The sequence below is a fragment of the Molossus molossus genome, unplaced genomic scaffold (genome assembly GCF_014108415.1).
Source record: "Molossus molossus isolate mMolMol1 unplaced genomic scaffold, mMolMol1.p scaffold_m16_p_14, whole genome shotgun sequence".
NCBI classification, from domain to species: domain Eukaryota; kingdom Metazoa; phylum Chordata; class Mammalia; order Chiroptera; family Molossidae; genus Molossus; species Molossus molossus.
Window position 1 is genome coordinate 76,929,371 of NW_023425349.1, and position 24,964 is coordinate 76,954,334.

General features: G+C 37.0%; 1 long non-coding RNA gene across 1 annotated transcript in view; it reads right to left on the reverse strand.

The window, feature by feature from the left end:
* Positions 1–4,143: 4,143 nt before the first annotated feature.
* LOC118629268 overlaps positions 4,144–24,964 on the reverse strand; it is a 28,693-nt gene continuing 7,872 nt past the window's right edge. Inside the window, exons 2-4 of the long non-coding RNA XR_004959464.1 lie at positions 18,448–18,519; positions 11,878–11,958; positions 4,144–4,243 (exon numbers count right to left, since the gene is read on the reverse strand). This is a non-coding gene — a long non-coding RNA (uncharacterized LOC118629268). The remainder of the gene's footprint in view (positions 4,244–11,877; positions 11,959–18,447; positions 18,520–24,964) is intronic.

Below are 24,964 nucleotides of genomic sequence, written 5' to 3' on the forward strand. Positions count from 1 at the left end.
CTCTTAAAATGGACCTCATGGTTTTAGTAGATGAGAAATAGAATACAAACCTAAACTGTGTAATCTGGTTTGTAAAAATTATTATAATCTAAGGCTGCAGTAATAGAAAACAGTGTCCCAAAGGGGAGAAAACTAATTGCATTGTATTCAGTACTTATTAGATTGTACTGTTCAGTAGAAGCAGAGGGCAAGCCCCATGTGTGCTTTAAATTTTTCGTGTAGCCATATTTAAAAAAAATAAGATACAGATACAGCTAACTTTGTCAGTGTTTTTATGTGAAAATATATAGTATATGAAAATGTTATAATTTCGCCCTGGCTGGTTTGGCTCAGTGATGAGCGTCGGCCTGCAGTCCAGAGAGACCCAGGGTCGGTTCCCGCTAAGGGCATGTACTTCGGTTGCAGTTTGTCCTCAGCCCTGGTTGAGTCATGTGGGAGGCAGCCACTCAATGTGTACCTTTCCGTCGATGTTTCTCTCTCTCTCTCTCTCTCTCTCTCTCTCTCTCTCTCTCTCTCTCTCTCCCTCTCCCGCTCTATCTGAACAAAAACTGAAAAAATGTCCTCGGGTGAGGATAAAAAAAAGAAAGAAAGAAAATGTTATAATTTCAACATGTAATTGATATAAATATTATTAATGTGATATTTAAATTTTTTCTATGTAGTTTACATTTAGAGTGCATCTCAATTCAGACCATTCAGATTCTCAAGTCATATCTGTCTAGTGGCTAGCATATTGGCCAGTGCATTAGACTATATCTGTAAGTGAATACCAATTCAAGTCACGTCTACATTTAAGAGGATATAAAGGGTACAGGGTTTCTGTTTACAGTGATGAAAATGTTTTAAAATTGATGGTGGTAATGGTTGCATGACTGTAAATATACTAAAAAATATCAATGAATCATATGCTTGAAATATGTGGATTGTATGGCAGGTACACATATTTCAATAAAAGCTGTTATAAAAAAGAGGGTATTAGAGAAACCAAAATCCACATCACCATTATGTGGAACACAGGAGAGGTTTAAATACTATAAACAGAGGGCAGATATATTTATTTCACTGAACCTGACTTTCAGTGATTCCATAATACAGCATTTTAAGTATTTCCATTCAAATTCACATGATTCTGTACAGAAATTTACCTCCTGCTGCAGCAACTCTAAAATACTGCAAGTAAAAGGCTGCTAAAAATTACAAATTGCAACCTAAGCTTCCCTGCCTACATGATGATAATTAGTCCTATTTTGGAAGGACTACAAATTATTGTCAAACAATTAGATACATCTCTAGGAAAACTCGTCCCTTTCCTTTCAAAGTACATTTTTGGAAAAGAGAAAGTACAGCAATATGTGTCCATTCACTTTGGGAATCTTCACTTTTTTTTTTTTTTTTTCCAAAAGTCAAAAATATTTATTACCTATAACATTCTATCGGTGGTAGAAGAATAAGATACGGTTCTTGCCTTAGAGAAACTTGTAATCAAATGAAAAACCTGACGTACCTTTACATAATGTTACCTTCAATAATATATATTCACAGTTACTTCAGTGAAAATGTCTAACTACTTCAGTGAGGTGTGATGGACAGAGAACTGAACACACGTTTAATGTAAACAACTTGATGAGTTTGGAGATATGTATATGCCTATGGAACCATTGCCATGAGCTATGCCATAATCACATCACTCACCTTCAAAAGTTTCCTGCTGACCTCTGTTTTTTTTTGTTTGTTTGTTTGTTTTTTAAAATAAGGATATTTAAACTAAGATCTACCCTTTTAGCAAAATTTTTAAGTATACAGTACAGTGTTGCTAACTATAGGCAGTGTGCTGTACAGATCTCTAGGACTTACTCATTTTATGTAACCGAAACTTGGTTCTCTGTGATCCTCCCTCCCTTGCCACAACCAGCCCCTGGCCACCAGCATTCTACTCACTGCTGCTGTGAGTTTGACTCTTTAGATCCCTCATGTAAATGGTATCATGTAGTAGTTGCCTTTCTGTGTCTGGCTTATTTCACTTAGTATAATGTTCTCCAGGTTCATCCATGTTGTCACAAATCGCAGGATTTCCTTCTTTTTTAAGGCTGAATAATATTCTGTTATCTACACCTATATCTATCTAATCTCATTTTCTTTATCCATTCAGCTGTCAGTGGGCATTTAAATTGCGTCTATATTTTTGCTATTGGGAATTACATTGAAAAAAAAACAGAGAAATTCAGGTATCTCTTTGACATCATGATTTCAATACCTTTGGATAGACATCTACCCAAAGTGGGATTGCTGAATGATATGGTAGTTCTACCTTTAATACTTCAATAACCGCCCATGCTCTTTGCCACAGTGACTACAACAAATTTACATCCCTACCATTAATGCACAGGGCTCTCTGTTTTGCACATCCTCATCAAATCTTGTTTGTTTATTTTTTAAATACCAGCCATCCTAACATGATGGCTGAGGTGAGGTGATATCTCATTGTGGTATTGGTTTCCATTTTCCTGATGATTAGTAATGTTGAGCACATTTTAATATATCCGTTGGCCATTAGTATGTCTCCTTTGGAGAAATGTCTATTCAAGTCCTCTATCCAATTTTAATCAGGTTATTTTATTTAGTTTTATTATTGAGTTGTAGGAAATTCTTATATTTTTTAGATAGTAGCCCTTTATCAGATATACTGTATGCTTTACAAATATTGTCTTCCATTCTATAGTTGGCCTTTTCATTTTGTTGATGGTTTACTTTGCTATGCCAAAGCTTTTTAGTTTGATGTAATCTTACTTATCTATCTTGCTTTTGTTACCTATGTTTTGGTGTCATAGCCAAGAAATCATTTCCAAAGGCAATGTCAAGAAATTTTTTTTCTTATATTTTCTTCTAGGAGATTTACGGTTTCGGGTACTACACTTAAGTCTTTAAACCATTTTGAGTTCATTTTTTGTATATGGTGTAAGCATCCAATTTCATTCTTTTCCTGTGGCTATCCATCTTTACCAGCACCATTTATTGAAGAAACTATCTTTTACACATGGTATGGAATATTCGCTTTTAAATCATCTCTAAAACTAAACGAGTTGGTGAGAAGTTATACAGATCAGGAGAATTAAATGGGGGTAATAAATAATTTTAAATTCCCTACCTCTTGTCATATATGTCCACTGATACCTTATTTCCTTAATGCCATAATACAAACTATCAGGGTAAATTATGCTGTTTTCTTCCCTGCTTAAGATAGCAGGGGGAAAATATTAATGCTCAAAATCATGCACCAAACGATCTTATGCTTTATCAATATCCATGTAGATCAACAGAGCAAATAATCCTTACCATGAAGGACTTTACTTTCAAAGTGGTAAGAGCCCTGGCCAGTTTGGTTTAGTGGTTAGAAAGTTGGCCCATGGACCAAAGAGTCATGGGTTCAATTCTGGTCAAGGGAACATACCTTGGTTGCGGTTTGGTCCCCAGCCCTGGTCAGGATCATGCAGGAAGCATCCAATTGATTTGTCCCTCTCACATTCATGTTTCTCTCTCTCTCTCTCTCTCTCTCTCTCTCTCTCTCTCTGAAGATAAATTAAAAAATATCCTCAGGTGAGGACTTAGAAAAAAATAAAAAAATAGTTCATATAAACATTGTAGAATAGAAGCAATAAGATATGTAGGGCTGGTGAAGTTAGAAGTAATTGAATGCATGTTTCTTTGGTGAATGTTGAATACCTAAAATGAAAACATATATTGACAAATGTTGTAACAGGTTACATTCAGGGTATTGACAAATTTTTTTGTTCATTTTAAGACAGAACCAGTTATTCTAAAGCAATATGATAAGGCCTTTTCTTGTATCATTTAAAAGTCAATTTTAATACAAGTTATTTTAAATATTTTTGCCATTAGTTGTAGCAAATAATTTTCATTTGTATGGGGTTTTAGATTTTGAATGCACTTTCATATACACTCATCTCATTTGATTTTTCAATAATTCTATGAGTTAATGTTACTAGCCCTAAGTAAAGATACTGAGTCCAATTGATTTTTCAGACTGCAGGTTAAAGAAAGAAAATCCTGAGAGACTGCCATAAAAATCAAATCTTCCCCTCTTGTATAAATGTACCTTCATTTCATTCTTTTCCTTTATCAACATCCCTCTCAATCAGCATCCTGGACTGAAGATATTGTTTGCTATCACCACACAAAAGGCCCAGGAACACTTTCTCATCAACTTCCCAATCCAATGTTAAGCCTGATAAGCAAAGAGAGAGCATTGCTTTCTGTACATTTTTTTATTAATAATTTGCATTCTTACCCCAACATAAATCCTGGTAGCAAAACTCGATTTGGTCCCACTCTTCTACCCTACATGCATACTGCTAAGTCTCCAAAATTATGAAATTTCCAACTCTTTATATGCATGATCTATGTAAACTTTATTTATTCTAACAGTATTAATTCAAGATATACAACAAATAAAAATAATCAGAATTGCCCTGGCTGATTTTGCTCAGTGGTTAGAGCGTCAGCCTGCGGTCCTGAGAGACCCGGGTTTGGTTCCCGCTAAGGGCGCGTACCTCGGTTGCAGTTTGTCCCCGGCCCTGGTCGGTTGTGTGGGTGGCAGCCACTTGATGTGTTCCTTTCACATCGATGTTTCTCTCTCTCTCTCTGTTCCTCTCTCTCCCTCCCACTCTACCTGAACAAAAAATGGAAAAATGTCCTCGGGTGAGGATAAAAAAAAAAAAAAAATTAAAAAAAAAAAGCAATAATCAGAATTGACTTACCAGTGAGACTATAACCAATCAAAAATAAATCAAACAGCGGTTTGGCCCAGCCAGTGTGGCTCAGTGGTTGAGCATCAACCCATGCATCAAGAGGTCACTGGTTTGATTCCCAGTTAGGGCACATGCCCAGGTGGTGGGTCCAAACCCCAGTGAGGGGCATATAGGAAGTGGCCAATCGATGTTCTCTCATCAATGTTTCTATCTCTCTCTCCATCTCCCTTCCTCTCTGTCTAAAAATCAACAAAGAAAATAGAACAACAACAACAAAAAAAAAAAACAGAAGTCTGACTGCCTGTCACAAAACAATGAAAGCCAAACTCATGAGGCAGGTGCTGGTGCAAAAGGAAAGAGGTTTATTCAGCAGCCACAGGACCTGGGGAATGTTGGACTCCCATCCCAAGGACCAAATCCCTCTTCCTGTTCAAGCCCACCAAAATTCTTACACGGATAGGGAGGAGAAGGCTTTTTTTCTATCCAATTATCTTGCTAGCTTTTGGTGCACTGGGGGCCCTATCCATTCCTCTTTCTAGCTTTCAGCATGCCCAATGTAAGAACCTCCCCCTGCTGCCATCTTGTCCAATGGGGTAGACTCCCCATTGTTCTGATTGTCTACATTAACAAGACTACTTAGTGAAATCTAACTTTAGAAATAAAAAGTTATCTTGTGCCCTGGCTAGAGTGGCTCAGTTGGTTGGATGTCCTCCTGTGCACTGAAAGGTTGCCAGTATGATTCCTGATGATAAATGTTTTTCTCTCTTCCTCTCCCTCTTTCTTCCTCTCTAAAAATTAAAAAATAAAAAAGTTATCTTGTGCATCTTTAAGTTATCTTTCAGAGTTCTTTATTGTATGCTTTTGCTCCTCATGTCCAATATAATGCATACATTTACAGTGCATGCGACACAGTTTTGTTGTTTGATATTCAGACTCACCTGCACTTTCTGAACCTCTCAGCTATCCTTTGATTCATTTCCAAAATTACTACATTTTAAATATCTTTCATCAATATTTAAAACTTGTCTCTACTTTAAGAACAGAAAATCAGCTAACTTAACAGATGATTTTATTGCTTCACTGAAAAGGCATGACCTCACTTTATTTCTCTTCAACTTCATTCTTTATATATTATCAACTGCCTTTCTCCTTATATCTTCTTTAAGATATTTGTTCTATTTCTTTACCAACATGTTCTAATTGTCTGCACATATGAGTTCACCTGTTCTGGATAAAATGATACCTCAATTGCATCTTCTTTCATTGGCCTGTTCATCTCATTTCTATTAGCTTATTCTCATCTCCTAAAACAGTTAAAACTCATCTGTACACACAATAAAAATAATACCTTTAGCAACTTTTCAAATTCTGTTCTCTTCAAGAAGAGGTTTATTTTGTAATATTCATTGTCCAATTCCTGATAACTCCTCAACAATTTAGAATCTAACAGCTTGCCTCTTACCATCACTTCCCTAAAGTTGCTCCTGCAAAGATTTCTCTCTGTATCAGTTACCTATTTATATGTAATAAACTATCCCCAAAACTACTGACTTGAAATAACTATTAAGTGTACCTGTCAGTGCTACTGCTGATCTGGGTCTGGCTGAGTTAACCTGTATAGCACTTGCTCTTATCTATGTGAACAGGTGGCTTGTTTGGGAACTGGCTGGTTGAGGATAGCTGACTGATTGTTGGCTGAAGTAACAGGAGTAATCAGTTTACACTTGTTTCATCCAGCATGCTATCTTAAGCTTGTTCAAATGATGAAAGCAGGATTCCAAAAAACAGTGTAAGTATGCAAAGTCTCTTGAGTCCTACACACAGCTGGTACACTGCCATTACTGTGGCATTCCATTGGGAAAAGCAAGTAACAAAAAGGAGTAGGAAAACAGACTACATCTGTTTACAAACTTCTTTACAAAGGCTATGGACACAGGGGTAGAAGGAGAATTTGATCATTTTTTAATTAGGACTCTATCATACCTTGCTTACTTTTCTGCAGTATTAAACAGTTCATTCTTTCATCAAACTATCTTTCTTCAGTTTTCAGGAATTTCAGTCTCCTAGATTTTGCTTCATATTCCTAGCCTACTCAATTCAATCTCCTTAGTTGGCCTTTCTCAATTCTTTGAATATATGCATTTCTCTAAGTTAATTACTTGGTCTTTATCTCTTAGATCTGTACATCTTTCTCCATTGATTGTTTATCTACTGTCTTGTCACAAGTTCTGCTTTCAGAAGACACAAATTAAGAAACATATTCTTCTTCAACAATTTTGCTTGTGTTCAGACCCTATTACCTCCTAATTAAAATATTATTTTAGTTTATTTCCTGGTATTCCTTCCTCCAGCTTTACCTTTCCTCTAATTATCTGCTGCTTAATTTTTCTTACAGCCACATCTGATCAGGACATGAGTTACTCTACAATTCTAAATCAATCACCTGTTCAAATAATTTTTATATTTGTCCATTAGTATATTAAATGTTCAGTTTGGAATTTAAGGCCTTCCACTATTTTATCCCAGTTCTTTGGCGTTACATACAATTTTATATACCTTTCACTTCAATTTTATTAATATTTTTGTTCCTAGAGCACTTTCTATATATCTTTATTCATATTCCTTTGCTTATGTTTTCTTATTCTTGAATAATCATCCCACTAGATCCATCTACTTCAGCGGTTCTCAACCAGTGGGTCAAGACCCCTTTGGGGGTCGAAGAACCTTTTCACAGGGGTTGCCTAGGACCATTGAAAACACATATTTCTGATGGTCTTAGGAACTCCTCTATCCATTTACAGGCAGTTCCGCCCACATGCAGATATGCCCACATGCAGATACGCCACATACGAGTACCCGGCGTGATGACATCATTGCGCCAACCCCAGCACATACACCCCATACAATTACAGGTGTATGTGACAGGATTGGCAATATAATGTACTTATGTGGACCATACCCACATGTAGAGAGCAGCTACTGTGTAGAAAGCTACTCTGTTAAAAGTAGCTCCTGTGTTGAAAGCAGTAGTATTGAAGGTAAAACGGCACTTCATGAGTTATAATTTCTGAGTAAATGTAAAATTCTGTACTATAAAATCATCAACTACTGCAAAAAATATATATATATCTGTACCATGGGAACTTAATCTGGATGCTGATCAGTCTTTTTATATTCAGCTGTGGTTGATGTGAATACTGCCCCCTTGTGATATTAACAGCTATGTAAAAAAAACAACACGGAATGGTAAACCATAGGAAACTTTAATAAACTGTATTAAATAAACTATGCCATATATCATCTTTTGTATTATTAAAGCTACTGTTATATATTATTTTCATTAGTAAACCATCCCATGACAATGGATCACGTAGAGAAGAATGTTAAGAAAAGAAAATATACTGAAGATTTTTTACAGTATAGTTTTACCTCAATAATTACAGCAGGAATTGAGAAACCGCAATGTGTTATTTGTTGTGAAATTCTATCAGCCAAATCTATAAAGCTGAACAAACTAAAATGCCATTTTGATAGCAAGCATCCAAGCTTTGCCAGCAAGGAAACCAACTATTTTAGAAGCAAAGCTGATGGACTCAAGAAAGCCAGACTTGACACTGGTGGCGAGTACTACAAACAAAATGTAGCAGCTGTTGAAGCTTCATATTTGGTGGCACTTAGAATCACCAAAGCTCTGAAACCTCACACCATTGCTAAGAATTTGTAATGTTTCCAGTGGCCAAAGACATTGTTTGAGTTATGATCGGAGACGAATTTGTTACCAAATTGAGTGCAATTTCCTTATCTAACCACACTGTCTGCAGAAGAAGAGATGACATGTCTGCCGATATTCTTGATCAGGTAATCCAGGAAATTAAATCTGCTCCTCTTCCAATATTTAGCATCCAGTTTGATGAATCTACAGACATTGCAAACTGTTCACAGTTACTGGTTTATGTGAGGTATATTAATGATGGCAACTTTAAAGATGAGTTTCTTTTCTGCAAACCTCTTGAAACAACAACTACTGCATGTGATGTATTCAACATAGTTAGTTCATTTCTGAAAGAGCATAAGATCTCTTGGGAAAAGGTTTGTGGTGTTTGCACAGATTGTGCTCCAGCTATGCTAGAATGTCGATCTGGATTTCAACGTTTGGTACTGAATGAGTCACCAGAAGTTGTCAGAACTCACTGTATGATTCATCCTCAGATATTAGCAACGAAGACACTACCACAAGTGTTACAAGAAGTAATGAAAAGCATCATAAGTTCTGTCAATTTTGTAAAGGCAAGCACTTTAAACAGTTGACTGTTTTTGCAACTGTGCAATGAGTTGGATGCGCCGAACAATGCCCTGCTATTTCACACTGAAGTGATATGGTTGTTGACAGGAAAAGTTTTAAAGTGTGCTTTTGAGTTTCGTGATGAACTCAAAACTTTTTTTAATCAGAAAGCAAGATTGCAATTCAAAGCACTTTTCAGCGAGAAAAGTGAACTGCAGAAACTAGCTTAAATGGTTGACATCTTTGCCATCTTGAATGAGTTAAATTTATCACTGCAAGGATCAAATGCAACATGCCTCAATTTGTCTGAAAAGATCCGATCATTCCAAATAAAACTTCAGCTTTGGCAAAAAAAAAAAAAAAAATTGAATGAAAATAAAATTTACATGTCGTCTACCTTATCTGCTTTCTTTGAGGGACATGACATTGAACCAAACAAAAGGATCATGATGATAATTTCTGTGAAAGAACACTGCACATGCTTGCAGACGAAATTTCATCGTACTTTCAAAATCTACCTGACACCCCATTTGCATTTGCCAGAAGCCCATTTACAAAGTTGAAGATGTTCCTGAGACAACACAAGAGGAGTTCAGTGAACTTATCAACAGTGATGCAGCAAGAACTGATTTCTCTATGATGCCAGTTACAAAATTCTGGATCGAGTGTTTGTAATCATATCCTGTTCTATCTGAGACTGTGTTGCGCCTTCTTCCATTTCCAACAACATATCTCTGTGAAACAGGGTTTTCCAGCTTGTTGGTTACCAACTCTAAATACAGAAGTAGACTTGTTGTGGAAGATGATCTTCGCTGTGCTCTTGCAAAGACTGCCCCGAGAATTTCTGATCTGCTGAGAAAGAAGCAATCTCAACCTTCGCACTGACGTTTCCCTTTTACGCATATTGTCACAAACTGCAGCAATGTCGTTTCTGTTGTTATATTAAGACTGTTACCCATACTACACCACACTTCAAAACAAAATTTCATTTATTTGTAATTACAAATAACTATTTCACAATATATAATTGCGTATTGTTTTTGTGATTAATCACTATGCTTTAATTCTGTTCAATTTGTAACAATAAAAATATATCCTGCATATCAGATATTTACATTACGATTCATAACAGTAGCAAAATTATAGTTATGAAGATGCAACAAAAGTAATTTTATGGTTGAGGCTCACCACAACATGAGGAACTGTATTAAAGGGTCGTGGCATTAGGAAGATTGAGAACCACTGTTATAGAGGCACATAAAATCAATGGTTCTTTTTTCAGGGTATTTCTCTTATTTGATTGTCTTGCTACTTTTTATTTGGTATCTCATAAAATCATCCTTGAAAAGTTTTCATATCCTAACTTCCTTTTTCTTCTCATCCATTTATTCATGAGGAGAATTAATGTGTTTGTTTCCAGAATGCAATGGCAGAAAAACAGAGTGGCCAGCATGTATGTAAAGATGTAAAAGTGAAGTTGGGAGGATGAATGGACAGATTGCAAAGACTGATGGTTGGGTTGCCTGTGAGGTCAAAAGTGGGTAGGGTTGGACACAATGCAAAGAAGAGAGATAATGTTCTTTTTTCTCTCCCCTCCCCTCTTATATTCTGATTCTCCCAATTATTAGGACAAGGTACTATATCATATCATATTAATTCCTATTAAGAGTAAGTTGGCAGCATATGGAAACAACCTCAGTGCCCATCAATAGATGAGTAGATAAAAAAGATGTGGTACAAGGTAATATTACTAAGCCATAAAAAGGAGTGAAATCTTACCATTTGTAACATCATGGATGGACCTAGAGGGTATTATGCTAAGTGAAGTAAGTCAGACAGATAAAAACAAATACCATATGGTTTCACTTACATGTGCAATCTAAAGAACAATATCAACAAACAAACAAAATGAAAATAGATTCATAGATGCATACAACAAACTCATGGTTGTCAGATGAGAGGGGCTGTGGGGGGATGGTGAAAAAGATGAAGGGAGTGAGAAGTACAATTGGTAGTTACAAAATAGTCGTGAGGATGTAAAGCATAGGAAATATAGCCAATAATATTCTTTTTTTTTTTTTATCCTCACCCAAGGACATTTTTCCATTTTTTGTTCAGATAGAGCGGGAGAGAGAGAGAGGAAGAGAGAGAGAGAGAAACATCGACGTGAAAGGGACACATCTAGTGGCTGCCACCCGCACGACCAACCAGGGCCGGGGACAAACTGCAACCGAGGTACGTGCCCTTAGCGGGAACCGAACCCGGGTCTCTCTGGACCGCAGGCCGACGCTCCAACCACTGAGCCAAACCAGCCAGGGCTAGCCAATAATATTCTAATGACTATGCATGGTGCCAGATGGGTACTAGACTTATCAAGGGGACCACTTCTTAAATTATATAAATGTCTAACCACTTTGTTATACACCTGAAAGTAACAGAAAACAAGAGTGTCAACTGTAATTGAAAAAATAATTTTAAAAAAGTGATAAGTAGCAGCATCCAATTCTGGCATTTTTCTTTAACTGGTAAGCTTGTGTGAAAGAGTGTAACCAAAGATGTGACTTAAACCTTTCCCTTTTAGATGGAAGCATCACTGTCCATCTGAGAAGCATTCTCTTAAAAGATGCACCCCTGGAGCACCATCAAGTCCAAGGTAGCATATTTCTTTTACCCCTACAGTGTTATACTTAGAGGAAAAATAGCCAACGGGCCTATACGCTAATCATACATAGGCAGAAGAGGAGTACTTGTCATCCAAAATAGTCCCAATTGTGTTGCAGTAATAAACTGAAAATATTGGTGGCTTATAACAATAGACTGATGTCTTACCTTACATGTCCATTTCAGATTCCCTGCAGCTCAGTTCCACATAGCCCTCCTCTGTGAACCAGACTGATAGAGCTGGTCACCCTGGAAAAGGAAAGAAGAATGTGGTCAACCATATGCTAATTCTTAAAGCTTCTTTCTGAAGAAACATACGTCATGTATGCTCACATTTCACTGACCAGAGCAAGTCCCATTGCCACACATGATGCCAAGGTGGAAGAATAAAACTGTCCTTCAGAAGAAGGAGCAGATACTAATGAACAATAGCCTGAGCTATTGCAGTGGAGACCTTCAACAGGCCCCACGTGAACAGGTCCTCTGTTATTTCTCTAACATCATTTCCTACCACTCCTTCATGTTGCTCCTGCCACACTAACTTCTTCACTATTCCTCTTCTGCCCATGACCTCTGTGAGCTTGCTCCTTCAGCCTGGAACACGTTCTCCCAAATACCTACATGACTCATCTGCTTGCTTCTTTAGGGCCTTTACTACAAACTTACCTCCCCCACCAGGAGGTTTGTGGCAATCCTATAGAAAAATGCAACCACTTTGTTGATATTTCTTACCTTTTTACTTTTCTACTCTCTGAGAAAACATATATACTATTCATATTATTTATTATCTCACTCCCTCACTAGATTAGCTGCATGAAAGCAGGAATTTTTATTCAAATATGAGCCACCATCACCTGAAATAGCACCCAGAATGAGGTGGACATGCTATGCTTGTTTGTTGAATGAATTAACTCATAAATGAATGGGACATTTGATGGTCTCAGTTTAGCTATTTCCCTTGTCAGCTTATCTGTCTCCTGCTACAAGCTTTACCTTTGCAATCCTCCCTTCTTCCTAGCCTGGACTTCTCTTTTCTTCTACACTTGAGCTCTCCTCATACACTCGAGACACTTTTGAGTCAGGGTGATATACAGAAAAAGTGACAAATTAAATATTTTGAGATAGAGATTGTTTTCAGTTTTTGCCTTTGAAATAGCTTGTGATTCGAGGAGAGTTATTTCAACCCTCCAGGCCTCAGAAAACATGCCATAATGAAAAGAGTATGACATTTACAATCAAGATATCTGAATGTTAAGTCCCACCCCTACCACTCACCAGCTTGGTCTTAAGATATTTGGTTTGGTAACCTTCTCTCAGCTTTATTTTTGCTTTATTCATCTGATTGTTTTGCAAAATTACTCCAGAAAAATTGCCATCTGTATTTCAGCTCCCCCAGAACCCTCTTTAAGCTCCTGAATTGTACTAATTGCAGCCTATCCCTTTGTTCCTTCAGCCTTAAGGGCTCTATGAAGTAGTTACCTTTGGGAAACAGAGTTCTCTTTTTACCCTTTTTCAGTAGTTACAACTTTACACCTCGTTAAATCCACATTAAATTCTCTCTTGTTTTCTGTCCCCTGACATGATCCTGACTGATACACCACCCGTCCTATCAAAGTCATGGGGTTATTGTGAGGATAAGATGAGATCATGTCTAAGGAAACGTGGTGTACACTCAGTACTGTCTGAAAAATGAAGTGATCAGATTGGAGTCAGCCATGCAGTGCGAGCTTCACGCACCTTGGACAGCTTCCCCCAAAGGACAAAGACTCGAACAGCAAGTCTGAGAGTTAAAAATATTTAAGTTAGGCAATAAGAACGCTACTCACTCATCTGTGTGACTCAGAGGCAATGCACACACACAAAGACCGTGGCTGCTGCAGCTGTTGGAGAGGGGAGAAGGGGTGACGGGGGAGCTGTGTGAAGTCCAGTAGAGGGCACCTTGTTTAATGGAATGCATTAATCAGTAAAAGGGTTTTTAAAAAGATAAAAATAAATGTGTAGCTAAATTCCAGGCTGGAGCTATAGAGAGCTGAGTTATGGAATGAACAATTCTGGAGTTGCTGGGCTGGGAGTGGGGTGGGGGCAGTTTGAGGAATTGGCCTGTGTAACAGGAAGATAGAGAGAGACAGAGACGGTGAAATTGGAATGATTTGGAGCATGTCACTGCAAAATTAAGGCAATCTCATATTCTAGAGTAGGTTAAATTACTCCACATTGGTAGAGGTCCCCAAGACAAAACACTTTTGTGGGGATCTTGATCTTTCTGGTTTCTCACAGGCAAGGGCCCATTTGTAACTTACTTCAGTCACTAGATTATCGATGACAATAACTAAAGTCTGTAGAAACTCCCTCTAAGCAGGACAGAACCAGTTTGTTATGGTGGAGTACAATCGGAAAGTAAATTGTCATTGGACTTTAGGGATATAGTTCGAAAGGATTCCTGGTTTATTTGGCGTGTATGGTCTAGCTGCAATTGCATGGACATATTTGATGGCTCTATGGCCTTCTCTCCAGGGTAGCTTTACGGGGGAGGACAGGCATTCCAGTACCTGCTGTTTGTGTGATACCTGCTGGAACCTCAGACGGAAGGACTGTTATTGGCTTGACTGGACGAGAAGAGACCTGACTCCATAAGGACCTGAACTAACACTCTCTCCCCACCAACCCATCCGGCCGAGCACAGTGCCCAGGCTGGGAAAACCTGCAGTGCTCTGTCGTCCTTTTCTCCCAGCTCAGGAAGGCGAGCCAGCGGCTGCAAGGTAGGAAGCTTTTATTTTCCTCGGAACTGGTGAGTATGTCTTCCCTGTGTTATTTCTCCCTCAATTAGAGAAAAAGTAATTGCTTTTGGTTTATATCTTAAACCGCTGCCCTTGGTCCTGACCTCTCCTGATACATACTTTCAAAAATTATCGTAAGGATAAAACAAATACCATGGGATAAGAGCGATCACACACCATTCCCCTTTACATTTTTTTAATTGTCTGGGTGGAAGGAAATAGGAAGATGGATGGAAACCACTGGTCTCCTAGACCTAGATATAGACAAAGATGTTTTCAATGAAACTTTTTTTTTTTTTTTAATTCTCACCCGAGGACATTTTTCTATTTTTTGTTCAGATAGAGTGGGAGGGAGAGAGAGGAAGAGAGAGGAAAAGAGAGAGAGAGAAACATCAATGTGAAAGGGACACATCGAGTGGTTGCCACACGCATGACCCAACCAGGGCCGGGAACAAACTGCAACAGAGGCACGTGCCCTTAGCGGGAACTGAACCCGGGTCTCTCTGGACCATAGGCCAATGCTCTAACCGCTGAGCCAAACTGGCCAGGGTGTTTTCTTTCTTTCTTTTTTTTTTTTTTTAATCCTCACCTGAGGACATTTTTCCATTTTTTGTTCAGGTAGAGTGGGAGGGAGAGAGAGAGAAACATTGATGTGAAAGGAACACATCGAGTGGCTGCCATCCGCACAACCGACCAGGGCCGGGGACAAACTGCAACCGAGGTACGTGCCCTTAGCGGGAACCGAACCCGGGCCTCTCAGGACCGCAGGCCGACGCTCTAACCGCTGAGCCAAACTGGCCAGGGCGGCCAGGGTGTTTTCAACGAAACTTTTAAAAGTAAACAGAACACGCGTACAGATGCCTAGTGGAATACTTCACATGTGAATATGCTTGTGTTTGTATATGTGAAATCACAGTACTTTGGGAGCCCAAACTCTATTATTACTAAAGCATTCGCTAACTTAAAAACGTAAATAAAACAAAACACAACTTGTAATATGGTGACTATTATTATTTTTTAATCCTCATCAGAGGAATTTTTTCTATTTATCTTCAGACAAAGTGGGAGGGAGAAACAGGGTGAGAGAGAGAGAAACATCGACATGAGAGGGACACACCGACTAGTTACTTCCCGCTCAACCCCCATCAGGGCCGGGGATGAACCGCAACCGAGGTACGTGCCCTTGGCCAGAATCAAACCTGCGACTCATTGGTCCACAGGCCCATGCTCTGCTGCTGAACCTAACCGTCCAGGGCTGTAATATGGTTATTTTGCTTGTGTTCCTGCAAGAAGGGGTAACTGTTGCTAGATATTGTGTAAAAACTACCTCAAGCTGGAAAAAAAACAAAACTTTTTTTTTAAACAGGATGCGTCTTGTATTTTTCTGAAAGAACCTGGAAACAAGGGGCATGTACACAGAGTGTGGACGGCTGTCACCCCATGGAGAGAAACCCAGGAAGTGGCGTTTTACCAGAATCCTGGACACCTGCCACAGAGAGCAACGTGAAGCGTTTTACACTTTTCCTCACATAAAAAGGAATAAAAGTGACACTATGGGACAATTATTGTGAGTGGTCATCAAATACAGTAGAGCAGGGACTGAAGATGCCTCCCCTGGTTCTGACCTCACACTGTCATTGGATTTGTAGTCTCCAAATCACATCTTTAAGGGCTCTGTATATGACCAGTCAAGGATTTCAAATTTAACTGCCTGTTTCAATTCCACTGGAATCCTAAATACATCATACTTCCCATAATCCTCATCTTGTTCTGTTTAGTCAACAAATATTTATGACTATTTTAGGAACTTTTTCCTTATTTGCCCATGTCATTAGTCAGAGAAGATTAGGAACAACTGAGAAACAGGTTTTAGTATTGCATTACTTGAAACTGGATTTAAAATAAAGGCAAGAGAACCCTGGCTAGTTTGGCTCCGCAGTTTGCGTCAGCCCACTGACCAAAGAGTCTTGGGTTTGATTGTGGTCAAGGGCATGTACCTTGGCTGCGATTCATCTCCAGCCCTGGTCCGAGTCATTCAGGAGGCAACCAATCGATGTGTCTCTCTCACATGGGTGTTTCTCTCTCTCTCTCTACTCCTCCCTCCCTCCCACTCTATCTGAAAATAAATGGAAAAACATCCTCGGGTGAGGATTAAAAACATTTAAAAAGATAAAATAAGTGCAAGAGATACAGGCAAAGCTTAGAGATTTCTGTAGAAAGAGACATTTCAAGGATCCCCATAATTCTGAGTAAAGCTTCTATTACATCATCATCATTTCATCAGTAATAATATAATTTAATTTTCTGTGTTACATACTATCAAATCACAGACAGTATTTTATAAATTTTTTTTATTTTATAAAAATGTGAATGTTTATCATTTACAAGTCACTTTTCTTACCCTACATTTTAAGTACATTATTTTAAATCATTCCACCTAAAAATGTTATATATAATGTCATACTTGTGAGTGTTTTTTAAAATAGTCTAGACACTAAACTAAGCATTTTGCAACTGCCTTTGCACATAGAGAGAAAATAAAAGAGAATGCATTTGGAATGATTTTGCTCCCTGGAACTCATAAAACTGAAGTCAATCAGCTCCCCCCACAAAAAAAAAAAAAAAAAAAATTCTCATTTAACTTCACTGTCATCCCTGTTTATACAGGAGAAAACTGAGGCTTGGGAATGTACTCATTCTAACAGCTGTGCAACTGGGTTAGACCGCTGGGTTCCGTCTGCAGAGAGGCGGGCTCTATCTGTCCGAGGTGCCGTGACTGAGAGAAGGCAGCTTTGTTGCCCAGTGGAGGTCAAACTGTCTGACACCCTATCTAGGCCATGCCCTTCCCAGCATGTATTTCAAAATGCCTTTTATAAGCACTGATCATTTGAAGCTTATTTTCCTCTTTTATCCCCCATTCTCCTGTTATCTGCCTATAGTAACTGGTTAATCAACCTTCAGTTCAATACATATGGTCAACTTGGTTTTAGATGCAGGCACTGTCTGGGAAGCTACCGTATAAGAAAGAGAGAAGAAAGGAAAGATTTGATGAGATAAAGGGCAGTGGAACCTACTAAAGCGGGTTCGAGTTTTGTGGTGTCAGAATACTATACAATGTAGGGGTACCCACCTTAAGAAAAAGCTCAATACAGCAAATATAAAAGTAAGTACAACATTAGTAATTATAATGAGAGAATAAATACAAAGTTACAAATTTAAAAGCTCAGACAATACCAAATGATCACAAAATCCAAAAACCAATAATCATGTTTTTATTGGTTAAATAACTTTTCCCTACTTTTTTGGCTGCATTCATTTTGTCTGAAAAATTTTATGATATCATTTTCAATAGAGAAAATAGCAATAATTCAATCTTTCCCTAACATGATTGACCAACATCTGTTTTGATTATTGACTGCACTGTTCTTAGAACTGCACTAAGTTTGTTTCCTACAGATACGGGAGTACTGATAAATCTACTTCGTCTGATTTCCATAAAAATTATGCTTTTATTTATTTATTTATTTATTTAATCCTCGCCTGAGGATATTTTGCCAATGACTTTCAGATAGAGTGGAAGGGAAGGAGGGAGAGAGAGAGAAACATCAATGTGAGAGAAAAGTATATTTTTTTACAGGAGAGAACTTCATTTTGATGAGAAACCAAAATAAATACTTATAATTTGGGATACATATTTATTGGAAGAATTTTCCATAGACTAATTTTTGGTCTGTACATTCAAATTGTGTTTCTCGTCCACTAGCCTTATATTTCCAGTGCTAAGGGTTGTAGACACCCTTTTTTTTTTCCTTCATAGGATCTCTGGTCCTGATGCATTATCTTATCCCACTAGTCAGCCCTCTGAGAATTCCTGGAAGTCATTCCTATGCAAGGACAGTAATCAATAATGTAATTATACATGGAAGTAACTGCAAAATACATCTATCCCTTTGATACAAACCGAATGTATATCCAGTTCAACTTCCTTTTAATATCTTCAGGGCATTAAGGATCTTCAAAATGTCCTCAACCTCTTCAGAGATATAAAGGGAATAGAGAGAAGTTTAAGTCCAAAGAGAATGAAATCAAGATAAGAGATCTTACCTTTTATCAATTTTCAAATACATAATTCAGTTTAAGCACATTAGTAGATCCCTCTCAGGCATAAACCCTTCCCTGAGCACTTACAATAATTACTTTTTAATATAAAATTTTTATTGAAGATAACTTTCCTTCTTCCCAAATCATAAGTGTATGACTTGATAAATTGTTGTGTTACAGACTCATGTTACTAGTACTCATATATCAAACAGAACATAATCATTTCCCCCAAATACCTCCTATGCCTTCTCTATCACTCTCCCTGACAGGGTTGACCATTATGTTGAGTCTAAAGTCACAGTTCAGGTTTACCGGTTTTTTGAGCTTTATTTAAATAGATTCATACTATGCACTCTTATGTCTGACTTCTTTAGCTACATACACATTTGTGAGATTCACTTATGTTGCTGCATACTATAGCTGCTTCATTTCCATTGCTGTATAACTTTCCATTGTATAAATATGCCACGATTTATATACTTGTTCTATGGTTAATAGCATGTTGGCAGTTTCCAGTAAAGTCTATTACAAATAGTGCTGCTATGAATATTATTTTCTATGTCTTGAGATATAGAATGAAATTCAAACAATTGTACAATCTAGAGTGATAATTGTTGAGTTATAGAGTATTGTTGTCAGCTTTAGAAGATACCACTACATACTTTCCCCTAATGTACGCATTTATACACATCTTGGCAGAAACTTGGTAATGTCTGCTTTTGTATTTTAGACACTATGGAGAGTTTATTTATAGCAATATCAAAATGTTATCATTGGCATTTTCACAATGACCAGTTAAGTCCTCCATCTTTTCATATGTTTATTTGCTATCCTCTTTTGTAAAGTATCTACTAAATCTTTTGGGCATTTTTCTATTTGTCCTTTTCTTATATATTTATTACAGTGCTTTATATTATATGGATATTTTCAGATTGGCTTTGTTTTTTTGTTTTTAAGACACATCTAAATTAGACAAGAAGTTAAGATATATATATATTTTTTATCCTCACACGAGGATAATTTTGCATTTATCTTCAGATAGAGCTGGAGGGAGATGGGGGGAAGAGAGAGAGAGAAACGTCGAAGTGAGAGAGACACATCGACTGGTTGCGGGGACTAACTGCAACCAAGGTACATGCCCTTAGTGGGAACTGAACCCGGGATTCTCTGGTCCGCAGGCCGACATTCTAACCACTAAACCAAACCAGCCAGGGAAGAAGTAATGAAATTTTAAGTGCATTTGTAAAAACAGTGAAGTTATGACTTAGATGGGAAGCAAGAGACTGTGTTTAATACCAAATCCTGAGAGAGCATTTGCATTGCCAGATATTTTAAGAACTAATTTTTTTCATCCTTGTTTATAATGATTTTAAAATGTATAGGTCATAAAAGATGATATATAATGCTATGTAAAGACCTTACTTGGTTAGAATATTGAGGATTACATGTTTTTATTTTCTAAGTTCTCAAATGCCTTTAAAAGAAACTTATTAAGAACACACTGGTTTTTTAAGACCAGAAAGATTTTAACTTATTTTAAAATTATGATCTTTTCACACTTCTTAATGGGTTAACTTTATGTGATCAGATCTGAAAGAAAATTTCAATGTGATATTTTCTATGTCTATTATATTTGTGAATTGAGGAAAATTCCCGAATAAAAAAATGTGTTCCAGATTTCATGATGATTTTTTTTCTTCATCCCTCTATAAGAGCTCTAATAGTTGTGTTGAGTGTTAGAATGTGTTCTGGCACAGTGCTAACAAAATGAATACTGAGGAGGGCTACTGTTTCTTAAGTCTCCCCTTTTCTTCTGTTTCTTCTTCCTTCTAGATACTTACTTCACACTGCTCAAAATATTTTTTCCATCAATTAAGTCACTAGAAGTAATCCAAAGTGAAAGAAGAGATGTTCAATGTACTTCTCTCAGGGTAGAATAATTCAAAAAAGCTCTCCTCAAAAGAAGAGCATGAAAGGAAACAAATTCCATAAATGATGAATCATCAACAATATTGTTATTTTTGTTTTCACAAACTTAAAATTCACACACATTTGTCATATCCAGAGATCTCAAAGATAATTTCAGGCTGGATATAATGGAACCCATGCTGAGAATATTAATCAAAGTAAATCCAAGATTCTGGGAAGTATTGCTTTCTTTTAGGCAGAAATTTACATTGCTGATTTTATACAAAGCAGGAATTTACAAAAAGAATAAAGACTAGCCCTGGCCATTTTGGGTCAGTGGTTGGAGCACTGGCCTGTGGACCAGAGAGTCCCAGATTCGGTTCCCGCTAGGGGCACGTACAAAAAATAAAAATAAATAAAGACTACCAAAGATGTAAAAATATGATAATTGCAGTTAATATCTGTCTCATGCCTGAGCACTGGGTAAAAATCAGCTCAGAGAACTGAAAATTGTTAACATCTATATTCTGTATTTCTTCTTTTTAAGCTCATCTGTTAGGTCAAAAGCGAAAGGCCTTTGTTAACTGTACAGGTTGGATTGTCCTAAGCTTTGAAAATGTGTTTTAAATAGAGAATGAATCATTATGGACAAGCATATTGGATTTGCACGTTATTTGACTGTTTTGGTACTTTACACTTGAATGTTTTCCAACTCTCTGTACATAGAGGCTTCCCACACATTGAAACGTCTTCCAGTTGTATTCAGAATAAAGGAAACCAGACAAGGAAGTCTATCTTCCAGAGTCCCCTCTTTATATATTCATTTGGCTGTCAAAACAGACAAGGGCTCTCTGACAAATGTCTAAATATCACAGTGTTCATGTAGGCTCATTGTCTGAGCTTTGTGTTTTACATTTACATTTAAATATGTTTATTGCTCATATAAACATTTTTCTCATTTTAGTTTTAAATGATATGTACACTATTTGTTACATTTATGAGAAGTCACATTTTGTGCAGTAAAGATAAATCAGTTGTCATTAGTAAAGTGGAGTTTTATATATTCGGGGAGAAGAAATATATGAAAAAAGTTTTTATATTATTTGACTCATAGCTTTTAGTAAGACTTGATTAAATAATACAAATATGACAAAACAGTGTTTCTCTTTTCCAGATTACTATCAGAAATACAACAATTAAAGGTCTGTCTTCCTTCACTCCAAATAAAATGAAGTATTATACTTTTAAGTCTGTAAAGTATTTCAGATAAAATTAGGCCTTAAAAGATATGCTCGAATCATCTAAAGGTTTCAGGTGCATTTAAATTCTGCACATACACAAATCAGGGGAAGGAGTTTGATACGAACAGCTAGACGGAGTCCCGGCATCTTGGGGTCAGTGCACTTTTCTTCGCTGTCTGGGATCCCTCACTCCCTAGATGCCCAGGAATCTAGTCCCGAGTTACATCCTTTCTTCCTCAAAGGAAAGCTATATGCCTGATGAATTTTTTCAAATAAAGGGATACTTTTTTTTTTCATCTTTAAGATTCCTTGTGCTATTTGGATTTAAATAAAAATTTCTGGGAGAATGTGCTGTTTAACCCAAAGAAATGCAATTTTGATGCCTAGACTGTGTCCTTCCTCCTCCCCCCTTTCTTCCTCCCTCCCTGCTTCCCTCCCTCCCTCCTTCCTTCCTTCCTTCCTTCCTTCCTTCCTTCCTTCCTTCCTTCCTTCCTTCCTTCCCTCCTTCCTTCCTTCCTTCCTTCCTTCCCTCCTTCCTTCCTTCCCTCCTTCCTTCCCTCCTAAATCACAGAGAATTGGGCTCATGTGGGCTATGGGTATAGAGTACAGGTTTAAGGATGTTAGTAAAGGCAAAGTCAAAAGCATGAAACACAAAGAAGGCAAGAACTTATTTAGTGGTGATGGCTTAGGATTTGAACAAAATTTTAATACAAAAGGGAGGCTTAGAGCTTATGGGCTGATTTAAGACATAGTTTACAAGAAGATTTCAAAGACTGGAGTCAAAGAATGAACACTGTAGATAGAACTCTCTTGTCCCTAGTAGCATCCAGAAAGTATCTATTGTTATATTGTCCTAGATAAATGTTTTAGATATTGACAGAATTAAAACTTTCACTGATGCCTCTGTCCAGGCCCACGTGGTGTGAACAGCTTCTCCTTCGAGCTTTGAAATATTCTGATTCAGCCCTGGCCTGTTTGGCTCGATGGTTGGAGCATTGGCCTGTGGACCGGAGAGAACCAGGTTCGGTTCCCGCTAGGGGCACGTACCAAAAATAAATAAATAAATACATACATACATAAAGATTCTGACTCATTTTGTTCTTTTAGAAATGTCACCTATTCTGCACATAGGGGAACATTGGGGAGATTTTAAAAAGCTCCCCTGATTCTTGTTTATGCTTACTATCTGCCAGGAATGGTCAGGAACCTTATCAAAGGAATCCTGAAAATCTCAGGTACATTTCCATTTACATAACGAATCAAGTTTTGTTTTTTTTTTTTTGCATTTATCTTCAGATCGAGCAGGAGGGAGAGAGCGAGAGAGAGAGCGAGAGAGAGAGAGAAACATCGACATGAGAGAGACACATCGAGTGGTCACCACCCACACGACTCCAAACAGGGCCAGGGACAAACCGCAACTGATGTACGTGCCCTTAGTAGGAACCGAACCCAGGACCCTCTGGTCCACAGGCTGATGCTCTAACCACTGAGTAAAACAGGCCAGGACAATAATCCAGTTCTTAATATAAAGGTTTTCCTGGTGCAACTGGCTTACTTACTTACCTATTAGTTTATTTGTTTGTTTATATATTGTAATACTATTTATTTCACTTATGCCCTAGGTGATGAGATACAGTGCTGAACAAGACAAAGAAAGTCCCTGTTCCCATAGAAGGATCTGGGCAATTAACTAGTATGTAACTTATACCACTCAGTTTTAACTTTTAATGAAAAGTCCTTCTTATGTCAACAGATTTACTTATTAATAACTGAGGACTTAAGCTTTGTAAAAAGGGCATATCCAAAATAATTTGTTTTCAAATATTCAATAATATTTTATAATTGACATCATAAATTATAGAGAGAGTTGAAGAAATGTATGTAGTTTCAGAAATGATCAAAGAAAACCATCTTTAGATTATCCATCCTTGGTTCAATAAAATTAGATATAATATTTAGGAATTTACACCTGAATATAGGTATCTGAGTTAAGAATTAAAAATTAAAGGAGGAAATTTGAAATTTCTTAAAACTTTTCATTTGTATAAAGACCACTTAATATCTAGAGATTTTATCTTTTCATTTTATTTTATTTTAAAAACAAAAGATTATTGTAAAATCTGGCGTTACAAGGTATACATAAAAGTATCTTCGAAGAAATTTTATCACTTGTAAATTTGGTCTTTCCATAAGCATGGTGGCAACTTGTGGCAATACTGAATTTTATTTCTGGGTATGTTCTTATTTTATCAGAAAGGTGGGATTCTTTAAGAAAAAGAAAGCTACTCTAAGTAACAATGTATGATGTGATATTACGATTAGACCTTAGATCTTGATATCTTTTTTTTATTATTTATTTTTGTATTCTTTTTTTTATTAATTAATTTTTGTTACAGATGTTTCTCCTTTTTCCCCCACTGATTCCCCCCTTCCCCTCCCTCCCTGCCCTGTCACCAGCTTTGTTGTCCATGACCACTGTTCATGCACACATGCATGTAAGTTCTGTGGTTCATTTCTCCCCATCTCTTTTTTAAAGTCTACTGTTTAGAATGCCATAGCCTTCAAGATCCAGCTCAAATTTACTTTTAACCACAGTAATATGAACAGAGTTCTTTAAAATAAGTAAATGCTTGATCAATTAGTTTTAAAACAGAAATGTTAAAATTCCCTAGTGACTTTAGAAATTTATCAATTTGTCTTTTTGCCAGTGTTTTCTATGTTTTTAAAGCCATGATCACAGACACATACAGATGCTTTATTTTTATAACTTCCTAGTGAGTTTTTCTTTTATCATTAACAACTCTCTTAAAATCAATAATGATTTTGTTCCCCTAAGTATATTTGGCATGATAATAATGATGACTGAGTATACTTCATTCTTTATTTTTTCTTCCCTTACAGCTTTGGTATTTATAAAGACAGAATGTATACATTCTGCTTAATGTTTTTACCATATATACACTTGTTAGCAGAGTCCTAAGCCATTTATATCTCTAAATTCCTCCTGAACAAGAAAAAATTACTTTGAACACTTTATTGTCAATTTACCACTCTTTTTAATATTACTGTTTTCTATTGTTTCAATTTTATTTTTAAATGTTTGCAGAGGTACAGGCCCTCAATCAATCAAAATGTCATGTTGCCAGAATTCCCAAAGTTTATTTCAAACAACTTAATTATGATCTGGTAATATTGCTGCTAATGTTTTCTGTATATATTATTTAAACC